This window comes from Symsagittifera roscoffensis, chromosome 2 (genome assembly GCF_963678635.1).
Source record: "Symsagittifera roscoffensis chromosome 2, txSymRosc1.1, whole genome shotgun sequence".
NCBI classification, from domain to species: Eukaryota; Metazoa; Xenacoelomorpha; order Acoela; family Convolutidae; genus Symsagittifera; species Symsagittifera roscoffensis.
Genome location: NC_087063.1, coordinates 43,864,064 through 43,877,160, shown reverse-complemented (window position 1 = coordinate 43,877,160; position 13,097 = coordinate 43,864,064). Strand labels below are relative to the sequence as shown.

Sequence of the window (13,097 nt, the reverse complement as noted above, 5' to 3'; positions counted from 1 at the left end):
CGAGAGGCTAGTGAGATCATTTGAATGGAAATCGCTTATGTTTTTTGGCAGATGACTTAAGCAAGTATTCGACAAAACCAGGAAAAAATTTCAATATGGCGAGTTGTGGAAGACTTCAATTGTTCCGTCTTCCCACGTATTACAATAATCGAATTATAAGATAAGTTTTGGACAATATGAACCGTTACAAGCGTCGAAGGATTTTTCTATTTGGTAAAGGAGTACGTGACAAATGTTGTGTTTAACTAACATGAGTTTATGTTCAATTATTTTACTCACAAAAAAAATTTCTTCACAGGCAGTTTCGAATATGGCTGAGTTTTTTTACTTTAAGATGTGAAGAATATTTTTGTATCTAGGATTGGTTTGCTTTACGATAATATCGTAATTTTGACTCTGGTGAAAGTCGTTGATAATTAAGTGTGAATGGTTATCAATTGCTACGGATGGTAAAAAAATTGCTGTTGTGTTTCGGGAATAAAATTTCTTTGGGAAATGAGTACAAGATATGATTAAGCAGAAGTTTTGATTTAGTGTGTCAAGGAACTTTTATTTTTCTCCAATTTTTATATTTGGAATGTATCAATTCAATTTTGTTGTTATTGGTTTAATACTTATACACAGAAATGAATTCCTTTGAAATCGGTAATGACGACTGCTGAGCTATTTCCTTCAAGTAAAGAACAAATATGATCATATTTTTTATTTGAAAAGTCAATTTCAGTTTCTTGAACACATTTCTCAGGATAAGTTATTATCATAAGGTGAATACAATCATTCGGTTTGGTTTTTGGTGATTTTGCTGATGCTATTAATGCTGGTAGTTTGTTTGCGTAACCTGGGAGTTGAATTAATAAACGAATGTCTCGATCCAAAATTCCCACCAACATTTAAATGTTTGTGTTCAAGTAAATTCTTTGTATCGTGAAATTTTCACACACAAAAATGAACTCCTTCTGAAGAAATTTTCATGATAGCAGATTCGTTACTTTGAAGAAACAAACAGATATAATTATATTTTGGATTCAATTATTCAATGACAGCTTCATGAATCACTTTTCATGGATAAACAATTAGCATGAGGCGTATAAAATTATTGGTTCCTAATTGAGGTAAGTCAACAGCTGCTATTCGTGTAAACAGTTTATTTGTAAGTGTGGGAAATGGAATCAGTAAAAGAACTTGTCTGTCTAAAATATCGACTAGCATTTAGTCTATGGGTATGCACAGTTTTCTTGAGGCATTCTGAAATCGAAAACTATTGCCTTAGATTGGCGTTATAGTTTTGTTGTTGGTGGTTGGATGAGGGGTTGTTTTGCTAGAGATCGTTCCTATTACATTGGTCCGTACTAAATGATCATTTTGGTTATTTAGGTCTGGGTATAAACCAGGTTCGTTTCGTGAATCTGGTGACAATAAGGGTACTGCAGGCTCATTTCGCTCTACCATAGGTATTGAAGCAGTGCTTTCTTGGTAAATACTTTGATTATGATTTTGTTGTCGTATTTGTTTTTGTTTTGAGTTTCGCAAGGCTGATGGTTCAAGATTGGAGTTTTCGTTTGAGAAAATGGAAGTAAAAACTGATAGAACGAAAAGGATATACGCTGCACCTAATATTATTTTCCAGAAGCTCATAGTACGATTTGTTAATTTATCAATTTCCAAAGCTTTAATAATTGTTACTATTATTTCTAGCAGGAATTTGATGAAAAGAAGACAGGCAAAATAAATTCCGATTTTCTCTAAGAAAAAAGCGACAAAACCGAATGTTCCGATGAAGTTTTTTATCAAAAATCCCGGTGAAAGCAGAGAATCTAGATAAATTTTTTGGTTTAAGCCCATTGCGGCGGTTAAAGCGTCGGATTTTGCATAATCCATGTGTCCATTTTGGAGAACAGTTCTGGTAATTTTTTTGAGAATAAATCTGGATGCTGTGTTGTGAATAATGTTATCCCAAAAATGCTTTTAATTGTTTTCGGGTATACCTGCCTGTGCGTCTCGAATCGTATACGGAAAATTCCGTAATATGGCCCATATCTTGTGGAGCGAAAATTAAAGGAGTCTTGAAAGGTATTGGAGCCGGCATTAATTGGTACCAAGATAGTTTATCATCTAAATCAAGTTGAAAGGCATTTTTGTGGTCACCAACGCAATGTATTTCGTTGGCAAAAGGAAAAGTTTGGCGGGTAATAGGGTCGACAAACATTGTTCGTCCATTGTAAAAGATCGGTATTCGATCAAAGCATTTTTTGAGAACTTTAAGAGGTGAAATTTTTTTAGGGCAGTGATACAGCCAGCCAACTGCTCCATAGGTGTCCAAAAACATAGAGCGGTTGCCAGTTAACATGTATCCTGCAAGCCTGGTATTTTGTAAAGCTAACATCATTATTGTTAGAACTTGTGTTCTTTCGAGTTCACATTGATTCTGTAATAATGTCATTTCAGAATGTCTGAGTTGTTTAGCATTAAAGTACATTATGTAATCTAACTTTGCACCCAGATGAAGTTCGTAATCAATTTCATCGGTACCTACATGGCGCCAAAGAGGATCCCGATTTTTATTGTTACGTTCATCATGGAGGAATGAAAAAATACCTGATCCCAGAGGATAGTTCAAAGGTTTCACTCTTATTTGATCGTTCTCATTTATTTGCATTTGATAGTAATTTCTATCATCGTGCCGTATGTTGCTGGATTTACCAGTGTTCATATCAAAACCGCCTGAATAAGAAATAAACAAGGACTCAAAATTTGTTTTATATAATGCTCCTGGCCTGCTGCAGACTTCTTGCTGCTTATTGTAAATGCGAATTTTCAGGTCTAAGCCATTGGGTGCCGATCCCCCACTCAGTATATGATATTGAGGGTGGTCCAACTTATTAGCGTACTTGACCAGTTCCGCTTTTTGAGAAAACAATTTTGTGACTACACAATTTTAGGGCATGTCCCATGTGTAAGCATAAGGGTCTAATGATGTTGATTTGCATCCGCCTTCGAGTACTGTGCATGGTAATGGAATACCGTAAGGATTTTGTACTTGTTTTGTTTCTAGATTTACTTTTAGTTTAACTTTCTGCGCGTGAGTTTCATAGCTATAGTCTTTTACTTGTCCCCTATTCTTACATGCTGTCGAAATGTCGCCTTCTATCACTTTCATCCATTTTTATAATTAGTTCGTGAGTGTATCCATCTTCATTGACTGTAATTATTTTGTTCTTTGCTGCTTTTTTGCAATCTTCTGGTGGTATAATAATTTCATAGGTTATCATGTTCATATTGTGAACGAGGGACAAATGTGCCCACATTCCGCAATTATAAGGAATGGGAAATGTTTTAATTTTACTCATAACTGCGTTCACGTATGTTCTATAAGACCGTTGATACACGCTAATTGTGCTATCGGTAGTGTAAAGGTTTTCTGGGCTAACTTTGCATGGGACCACTTGATTTTGAGCATACATTTTATTTTCCTGCATGCTTGAACAGTCATAGTGAGTAACTTTGAGGGAATTTGGTACGTTTTCCAGATCATCATTCTGAAGAATGACAAGAGGTATAAATGTTGAAAGTAGACTAGTATATTTCATCATTATCGCGAAGTTGCTAAAAATTAGCAATAGTAAATTTTTTGGTTGGTTTTTATTGGAAGAAACCATTGTTTTCAAACATTGACTAGTTTGATTGACGATTACGTGTGGGATCATAGTTTGAATAATCTTTTGTATCCAAACTGATGACCCGGAGATTACAAGATGAGTTTTTAGGTTATAGTTAGTGAAGGCTATTAGAGATTTTTTTAGTTGAATCCTGCTTGGTAGAAGCTGGGTTGTCGCCGAGGTCTCTGAAGTCTTTCGTTTGTCGAGCCCGCTTGAACAGATGTCTGTCCGTTTTGGGGGTTGTGTCTTGATGTAGATGGTATATATGACATTTCATTGAAATTATTACCATTCCTCTCGTTTGGATAAGGAGGTGTTGAGGTTAACCTTCTCTGAGCTAATCCTGGCGTATGTGGCATTTGTATAGTTTCTGTGTTGTGCTCCTGAAATCCTGAGTCAATATTCGTTCAGGTTTTTCTTGCTCAGTTTCATGTAGTTTTATATTATTTTCTCGTCTATGGTGTGTTTCGACTGGTAAATATTCTGATGAACCCATTTGGTTTTGAAATGATTTGTTGGTGAGTGGTGTAGTGACAATTTTATTCCTTGATTTCATTAGATCAGAATGGTTTTATAGGACTGGTCTTTTAAAACATAGTCATTCACCAGTTCCTTTGCTTTTTCTTCAATGGGAAAGTATTCAATTAGATGGTTTCTATGAGCTGTGTTTTTATAGTTTGATCTGAATCTAGTTGTATCTCATAGTTTACATTCGTTACTTTATTTGTTACCGTATATGGGCCTGATCGTAGTTCTTGCATTTTTTTTGATTTGCCATCTTCTATGGAATGGTTTTCCATAAGTACTTTTTGACATATTTCTAAGGGTTTTCCTAATTTATATTTGTTTCAATATTTGTGGATTTTGGCGTTGTTTTCAAGACTTTTCTTGTAAGTTGTTTTATAGATGTATTTAAATTGGTTTTCTCGGATAAGTAGTGAAATGTTAATTTTTGGTTTTAATAATGGTTGTATAGCTTTATCTGATGATGTTTGTAAAGAATGTCTGTGTAATGGGAGACTTGCACAGAATTCAGAGTTGCACGTTAATTCTGAGTTTCGAAGTAACCCTAGCGTTAAGGAAAATGGTATTTGAGGTGTTATGAGCGAAAGTGAATTTCGCAGATAGATCACTCCAATTTCCCTTTGCTTGATCAAAGAAAATTCCAAAATGTGTTCCTAGATGTTTGTTTTGTATTTCCATTTTATCATTTGTCCATGGTGAACATGCGGTTCTGGGAGCATGTGTTATTCCTAGTTCTTGAAGCCAACTAGTAAAATCTTCGTTCATAAAAGCTGTTCCTTTATCATAAACTAGTTTTTGTGGAATACCAAATGTGAGAATAAATATTTTAAAAGTTTTTATTGTTTCAAATGCGGTAGTGTTAGCTACTGGATATACTTGGAGGAATCGAGAAAATGGATCTACCACAACTAAACAGTGTTTCTTTCCGTTTGATGTAGGATTAATTGGTCCCTTATGATCTATGTGTACAGTATGAAACGGGAAAGGTACTGTATCCGTCCATTTTTCTGAGGGTGCTTGGTTAAGATCGTGACGTTTGTGTTGATTTTTTTGAAAGTCAAGACACCCTGCTATTAACATTAACTGGGTTATCCATTTATACATGCCTGGCCAAAAGAAAAATTGTTTTATATTCGCAATGGTTTTGTCTTTTCCTACATGACCTGCTAACTGATCTGTATGGGCCAATTCAAATGTTTTTTATAAAAAATGACATAGGTACACAAATTTTAATTTCTTTCTTTTCGGGTTTATCTGATGTTTGTTCGATGCAAAGAATATTTCCTATTAATAATATTGTTTCAAATTTGTTTAGCTATGAAGATGAAACTTTTGATTGTCTATAATGTATATTTTTTGAGACTTTGTTTTTGTTTCTTACTAATTCTTTTACGATTTTTATGACTGCATCGGTGTCTTGTTCTTTGGCAATAAGTTCCGTGTTTAAATTTATATTTTTTCCTAGGTTGTTGAAACTATTGATTATCTGAGTAAGGTTATCCTTGTTTGTAAGTGTGTCGTTAGGCAGTTTGGTTGCAATTTTTTTAAATTCTAGTTTATTGGTTAATTGTTCACATAATGCAATTTCATCGTTTAGCAAACATTCTTGAATTACTTCATCTTTTTCGTCAATTGTTTCAAAGTGTAGGAGGTCGGACTGCTCTTCAATATCGTAATTTGACATATAATCCCCAAATTGGGTTGGGTTAGTGTTTAATTCGAAGGACAATTCGGAATAGTTATGATCTGATTCGTCGTCAATTGCATTATTAATTGGTATTTTGTTTTGAATCATTCTAACTTGGTTGATAGCTGAACCTTGTATAAAGCAAGAACTTATATCAGTTAGTGAGCAAATTTGTTCTTTTTTTGTTTCCTTGGGTATTTTGATTAATTTGTCGTTGTTTATTTTGAATCTAGTTACACCGTTCTTATTTTGTTTAATGACAGGAAAAAATTCGTCGCTGGGTCCTTTTTCGGTACCATGTACTATGAAGTATTTTTCCTCGTAGCCATTTTTGTCGTAGAATAAAATGTCTTTGGGAATTTTCTTATCCTTTAATTGGTGTTTGTCTAAATCTTTAGTTGTTAAATTTCTGCTTAAAATATCAGGGAATGCTAGATTTTTTCCTTTGGTCCAAATAATTTTCAAATTTTGGAATTTTGATATAACCAATTGGTATCTAAAATATCTATGGGAGAGTTTACCTCTTCTTCCCCAAAGGTAAATCAAAGCTTCGTGATCAGTATAGAGATATATTGGATGTGGTGAACCTAATAAATAGTGTTCGTATGTTTGTAGAGCTGATACGACACCGCAAAGCTCTCTAGCTGTTGTTGAAATTTTTGTTCTTCTTTGTTATATACTCTTGAGTTGAAGGATATAATACGTTTTCCTTCTGGGAATTCTTGTACCAATATTGAACCTATTCCTATTGATGATGAGTCTACATGTACATGGAAAGGATATCTTGTGTCTGGTATTGCTAGAATTGTATCTGCGCTAATTCTTTCTTTTATTTCGTTAAATAGTTTTTCATGATCTTGTGTCCATTTAAAAATTGTATCATTCCGTATTAAATCATAGAAAGGCTTCGAGTCTACATGTAAATTCTTTATATACATACTATAAAATCCTAAACAACCTAACAACCTCATTACATCTCTTTTCTTCTCTGGCGATTTCAAAGCTTTGAGATCATCTACCTTTTTCTTGACTGGTTGTATGCCATTTTTACTTATTACATGTCCTAAAAACTGTTCTCTTCTCAAAAAAAAATTTGTTTTTTTTTCTGGTTGAGCTTTTAGTCCTGATTGTCTTAGTAAGTCATGGTATGTAGCAATGATGTCGAACATTTCATCTACAGTTTGTGCTTGCACTATTGTATCGTCTATATAGGTTACTGCTTGATTTTTTTTATTATGGGCGCAAAATGTATTGTCATTATTCTACTGAAGAAATTTGGTAGACCACATAATCCGAAAAGACCTCGTTTAGAAGTGTATTGTTTTGATCCAATTACAAAGCTTAAAAATTGTTGGGTTTCTTCTGCTAAAGGTACTTGATTGTATGCTGAGCATAAATCACTCGTGGTGAAAAAATTTCCTTTTAGCTTAGTTATGAGCGATCCTATTGGTTCTAATGGCCATGAATAACGACTTAAGTCAGTTATTGAGTTCAGGTATCTCGCATCGATAACGAGCTTGACTATTTTCCCTTTTGGAAGTAATATAATTGGGTTTATAAACTCTGATCCCATTTCGGTATTACTTCCCATTTCTCTAATTATTCCTGATTTACATAGTTGTTCTAGTAAGTCATTCAGTTTTTCTTGGTAATGCAATGAAACTCTTGATGGTCTTTGTTTAGTCAAAACAGAGTTTGGTAAAAGCTTTACATGGAATTTATGCTTTATTAGTCCTACGTCGTATTTATTATGTGAATATACGTCTTTATCCTGTAATAGCATATTCATTAGGTCTTGTAATTGATTTTGGTCTACATCAGAGTGAGTAATGTCAAATTTTTTTTTAGAAACTCTTGTTTTGTCTGGTCAAATTTTTTCTGGACTTCATGAATTTGTATATTTGTAAAATGTGTTTTAGAGTTGAGTTCAGATTTGGGTTTCAGCTCCTTCAATTCCTTGCTGAAATTTGTTTCTAGTTCGTATTTATTAGTATAATCTAGTTCATTTTGTTTCAAAATTTCTTTGTTTTTCCTTTTTAAATTTTTATGATTTTCACCAATTGAAGCATTTTTGAAGAACAGTTGATCTTTTGATTGCTCGCTTAGATGAAAAATATGATCAAGATGTTCGTTTTTGTTGAACAAAACTTCCATAAAAGCAATATTGTCTGCGACGCTGTAGATTGTTTTGAATCAGTTTCAATGTCCTCGAAAGTTTGTCCAATTGAACTTTTGGATATAATGAACTTCGATTGTTTAGGATTGTTTAACATTATAGTTAACGTTTTTTTGTCATGATTACAATATGTGTTATAAGTGTATATTCCTTTTTGTTGTAGGTCTTTATCAAGTTTGAACGATGTTCCCTTTTTGAAAACTTTGTCAGCTGGGGATATTGAAATGACACGAGTTGACTTTGGTGCTGAAGTTATAGTTTGGTCCAAAAGTACATTTTGATAACTACTTATAAATGGATTGTTTTTGCTTTTTATGTTGCTGATAGCGACTGATACTCCTGGATACTTTTTAGGTTCTAGTTTTGGTGTTGAAATTTCAATCGATTTAGTTGAATTAGAGAGAAAATCCATACCTAATATATTAAGTTTACATCCGTCTTTGGCCGCAAACCATGCTCGAATTGTTACAAAATAATCACCTCTACTGTCAAAACTAGCGTTAAAATTTGTATATCCTAAGAGTGTGAGTTTTTGTCCGCTAACAGCAAATGTTTTGGATTGTGCTTCAGTAAGTGTCAACTTTTGTATTTTTGCGTATTCTAAATAGGTATCATAATTTAACAGCAAACAAGTTGCTCCAGTTTCTACTAAAAATTGGGTTTTAAGGCCGTTATTTTTATTTTTGTCTCCGACGGGATGTTGATATAGATTAGTATACATTTGTGACTTTTTATCTTGCGGAGACTGTTCTAGTTTAAAGTAAGTTCTTCGCCTTCGTCATCGCTGTAATAGCCATGGATTTTATTCTCACTAAATGGTACTTTAGGGTTTCTGTCTCGACTATTTTCTCTGGAGGATGGTTTTGAATCACCTAGGGATCTTGCTTGGTTATTGTAGGATGGGAGTTTATTTTCGTGAGGTCTGTTTTGGTATCGTGTTCGATAATTGTCTTGTGAAAATGATCTTCTATTTCGATCGGGTATAGAATTGCTTCTGTTCCTATTTTGATTTTAGTTATTTGAGGTTGTGTTGTAAGTATTATATTGATTTGGGTTATTTTGATCGCTAAATCTGTTATTGAAATTTCTATCTCTTGATCCAAAACTTTGAGATCGAGATCTATCGAAACTATTTGTTCTATTATTAAACTGTCTAGGATATCTAGGATATGGAGAATATGGTCTGGTATTGTTATTCCGCTGATTATAGCTATTGCATCGATTGTTATAACTATTTTCTTCTCGAGGCCTAATTCTCCTTTTATAATTGTCTGAGAATTTTTCACGATACTGAGGTGATTTTCTGTTTTGATCTTTGTGGTCTCTGTATTTATAACAAGCACTGATAGTATGACCTGACCTACGACACCATTTACAAAATTGGGTATGGTTTTGTTTATTTCTGGGTTCATTTGGATTATAGGCTGCATTTATTTTATGATCTTTCATTAGTCCTGTTAACTTCTTAAGCTGATTCTTTATTCCTTCTATCTCCAACTTATTATCAACACTACTTGAAGCTGTTCCAGTAAACTCACTACTTACTGCAAAACTTAAATTTTGTTACAATATGATCTTTTAATTGTTGCCATGTTGCGGGTGGATTCTCAATTAGGAATTGATGAGCCTTTTGTTTCAAGCCTGGCGGGCTTAAACCGCGTAAAAAGAATTCCATCTTCTTTGCTGTTCTTTGATCATCATTAAAAGTTGGATTAGGCCATCCACGGTCTACTGCGGTGCTTAATCTATGTATGCAGCTTTTAATGAATTCATCAGGTTGTCTTTTTATGTTTTCTGCTTCTATTCGTCTCCTATACTTATCCTTATCATCAGTGAATCTATCTATGAATTGATCTCTTATCTCATTCCAAGGTACGTTTGCTGCTAATCCCTGATACCATTGAGCGGCTGGACCTCCTAATATTGAACCAAATAAGGCTCTCTGTCCTGTTCGTCACCTGCGGTCACAAATAAGGTTATCATATGCGTCCTGTTCGTCACCTGCGTCTGCTGGTCTAGTGCCTACGGAAAATGCTATCTTTTTCTCTACTATATCAAGAAAATCTCTGGCATCTTCATTTGTACCTAAGCCGGTAAGCTTTTCGAGAGCTAAATTTGGGTACGCTACTACGTTTGCCTTCTTTGTTTAATTCACTCAATGTTTTGTTAACAATAGACAAAGGGTTTGGATGTGTTGTGTACTTATCAATTGTAAGGACTGAACTAATTGTACTTAAATTACTGTGAAATTTGCTGGGTTCAATGAAAACAAATTTTTATTAGATAGATTAACAGTGCTATGGGGCTGTTTAGGCTTTTATAAGATAGAATTTATCTCTGGGTTATTGCTGCGGGAGAGAATAGTTAGTTCGTGAATATTTTTGTGTGGATATGTTTGGACAAAATTGTGATTTGATACTTTTGGAAATTGGTGATATACCAAATAGTTTTTGTGGATTTATTTTTCAATTTTAGGTTTAAATTAAATGCTGTTGTATTTATTTTATAAAAGTTTGTCATAGCTTTCTACATCATTTTTGAGTTATAAATATTTATCTAGGTGATGACAAACAATACAAGGAATATCTAAATTTTTCTTATGAACTTGTTATGATTTAAACTTTGTTGAGGAAAAATTTGTGTTTTTAATAAAAAATGATTAAAATGCAAGTCTTTTCGTTGGTGGTTAGATGATGATATCAAAAAACAATCGGGAGTGAAGCAATTAATCGTTCTTGCAGTATATAAATTATATTATTTGGTATTTTTATTTGCTGAAGAATTGTGTCAATTTCTGGAGTATAGCGTCGAAACAAGACGTATAATTCGTGTTTATTGTCGTTAGGGTGTTTTGCTAGTATACCAATATGATCTTTGTCATTGTTAGTGATATACCATTTGATGTTAGAGACTTTATTTCCTAATTTGAGTTTTAAATTTATTGTACTGACGTCAATTTTAAAATGTGTTGACATTAATTTTTACGATGTTTGTTTTCTTTTTCTTAAGCTAAGTTGTACTATTTAATTAGTATGTTTTAGAGTTATGAAAACCTCCTAGGAATTATTGAATATTAACAAAGTATATTAATAATGAAATAAGAAAATAAAAAAAATTCTTTGGAAAAAAAAAACTTTCTTTAACTTTTTTCTAAGTTTTTCAAGTTTTTTACTCGCTGAAACCTTAACTGAAACCTGAAACTTTGTTCAAGTGAAGTTTTATTGATGCCTTTGGTATGGTTAACAATATAACTATATGCCGTTTTGGGTTATTATTGGCTCAAAACTTAATTTTTTTGTTAAAATTTTTTCAAAAACTTTTGACTGAAACGATAATCTGAAACCTGAAACTATGGTGGCTGAAGTTGGGATTTTTAAACTTAAAACTGTCTGAAAGCTTTAGTATACCTGGTTTATGCTTTATCTAGCAAAAAATTCGAGAAAACCGAATCTTTTGATATCTTAACTTAGTTTTTGAAATCTCAAACCTAAAACTCTTAAACTCTCTCAAACTCGATGCATGAAAATAAAAAGTTGGTTTTTGATAGCTGGTCTAGTGTAAATTAGAATTTGGAACAAGTTTGTAACTTCAAAATCAAAAATTTGTATGCGGAAACCTAAGTTTTTGGGGCTGAAACTATGATTTCTAGAACTGAAACTATGGTTTGACCACTTGGTTTTAGAGCTTTGAGATTGGAAATTTAGGTTGGTCTCTCTAATAAATTTTTATTCCAGCACTAATATTGCCAAAAAGATAAGAACTTTAGCCTAAAACGACGATTTTAGTTTTCTGAAACTATAAGTTTGAGGGCTCAAACTAACACCTTCTAGGAGTTTTTTGAGTTTAAAAATTGGTTAGTGCATTAAGGATTCCTATTATCTGTCAATATTTCACAAACATTTCACTTGGGAAGCAAGATTTTTGGGGTCTGAAATCAAAAACACTAACTCTGAAACGTACGTTTCAGCCTTAGAACCAAATTTTAAAACTGGTTTGGTGGGTTTTAACACCGTTAGTTTTCTCTAGAAAGTCAAAATTCAGCGTTCGGAGCTCAATTTTGAGACCAAAAACTTAATTTTTGTGTTCTGAAACCTGAAACTAACAAAAACTTACCATTTAAGACCAGGTTTTTGACTTATGGAATCCAAATTTGGGTTTGACTAGTTCAATTTTTGCTGTTTTACCCGAATCCGTTTACAGAAACTTAAAATTTTGACCGGAAACTATACTTATTTTAACTGAAACGTTTGACCCTATAACTGAAACCTAGACTGAAACCAAAATTTTTGGCTGGTGAAAATCAATTTTTTAGTGCTTCGGCTATCATATGAAACCTAGTTTATCAGTATAAAAAGGATGTGTCAGTGTTTTAGACTTAGTTTTTGTTGTGAAACCTGATATTTTTGAGCTGAAACTAAAACTTGGTGTTTGGTGTTATGTGGTTAACGTTTAAGATTGGTTTTAGTGCGTATTCTTTTTGTTTATTAGGTGTATATTTAAACTGTGTCATAAAAAACCAATGATTTATTAAAAAACACCCAAATCCGTTCCTTCCTCCGTGGTTTTTGTTTTTTTCCTTAGTTTCAGTAATTGGTAGCTTTACTGATGGATGTTTTAGGTTTAAGTTAAGTTAAGGTGGATAGAATTAAAATTAGTTTAAGAAAAAATGAGGATAAGCCTCGAGAAATGATGAAGGATTAGAATAAATAGCAACAAGCGTGGATGGTTTGAGATAATGTGACGAAGAATTCAATTTATCATACTATTTAGGGTACTCCTAGATCGCACATATGACCACTCAAGTCCCTCGAAAAAACAAAATGAAGATATTTAATAAGTTTTTGAGCACTTTAGTTTAATACAGAATTTCGTTAATTTTAGTGATGATAACTTTAAACTGAAGTTTCGGCATAAATTTAGTGGATTACTGGACAAAACGGGTATATCTTATTAGCGGACTTAAGCAGAGAACGATTCTTTCAGAAATTTTATATATTATTATAATAATAGATAATAGTTAAATTCATGAGCTAATGTCAGTTAGAAAGCCGTA

At 33.0% G+C, this 13,097-nt stretch overlaps 1 protein-coding gene across 2 annotated transcripts in view; it reads right to left on the bottom strand.

The window, feature by feature from the left end:
• Positions 1-12,885, bottom strand: part of LOC134840539 (26S proteasome non-ATPase regulatory subunit 14-like) — a 436,784-nt gene extending 423,899 nt beyond the window's left edge. For both annotated transcript variants that reach the window (XM_063856418.1, XM_063856417.1), the window contains exon 1: positions 12,873-12,885. The gene's annotated coding sequence lies outside the window, so the exon portion shown is untranslated. The remainder of the gene's footprint in view (positions 1-12,872) is intronic.
• Positions 12,886-13,097: the final 212 nt, after the last annotated feature.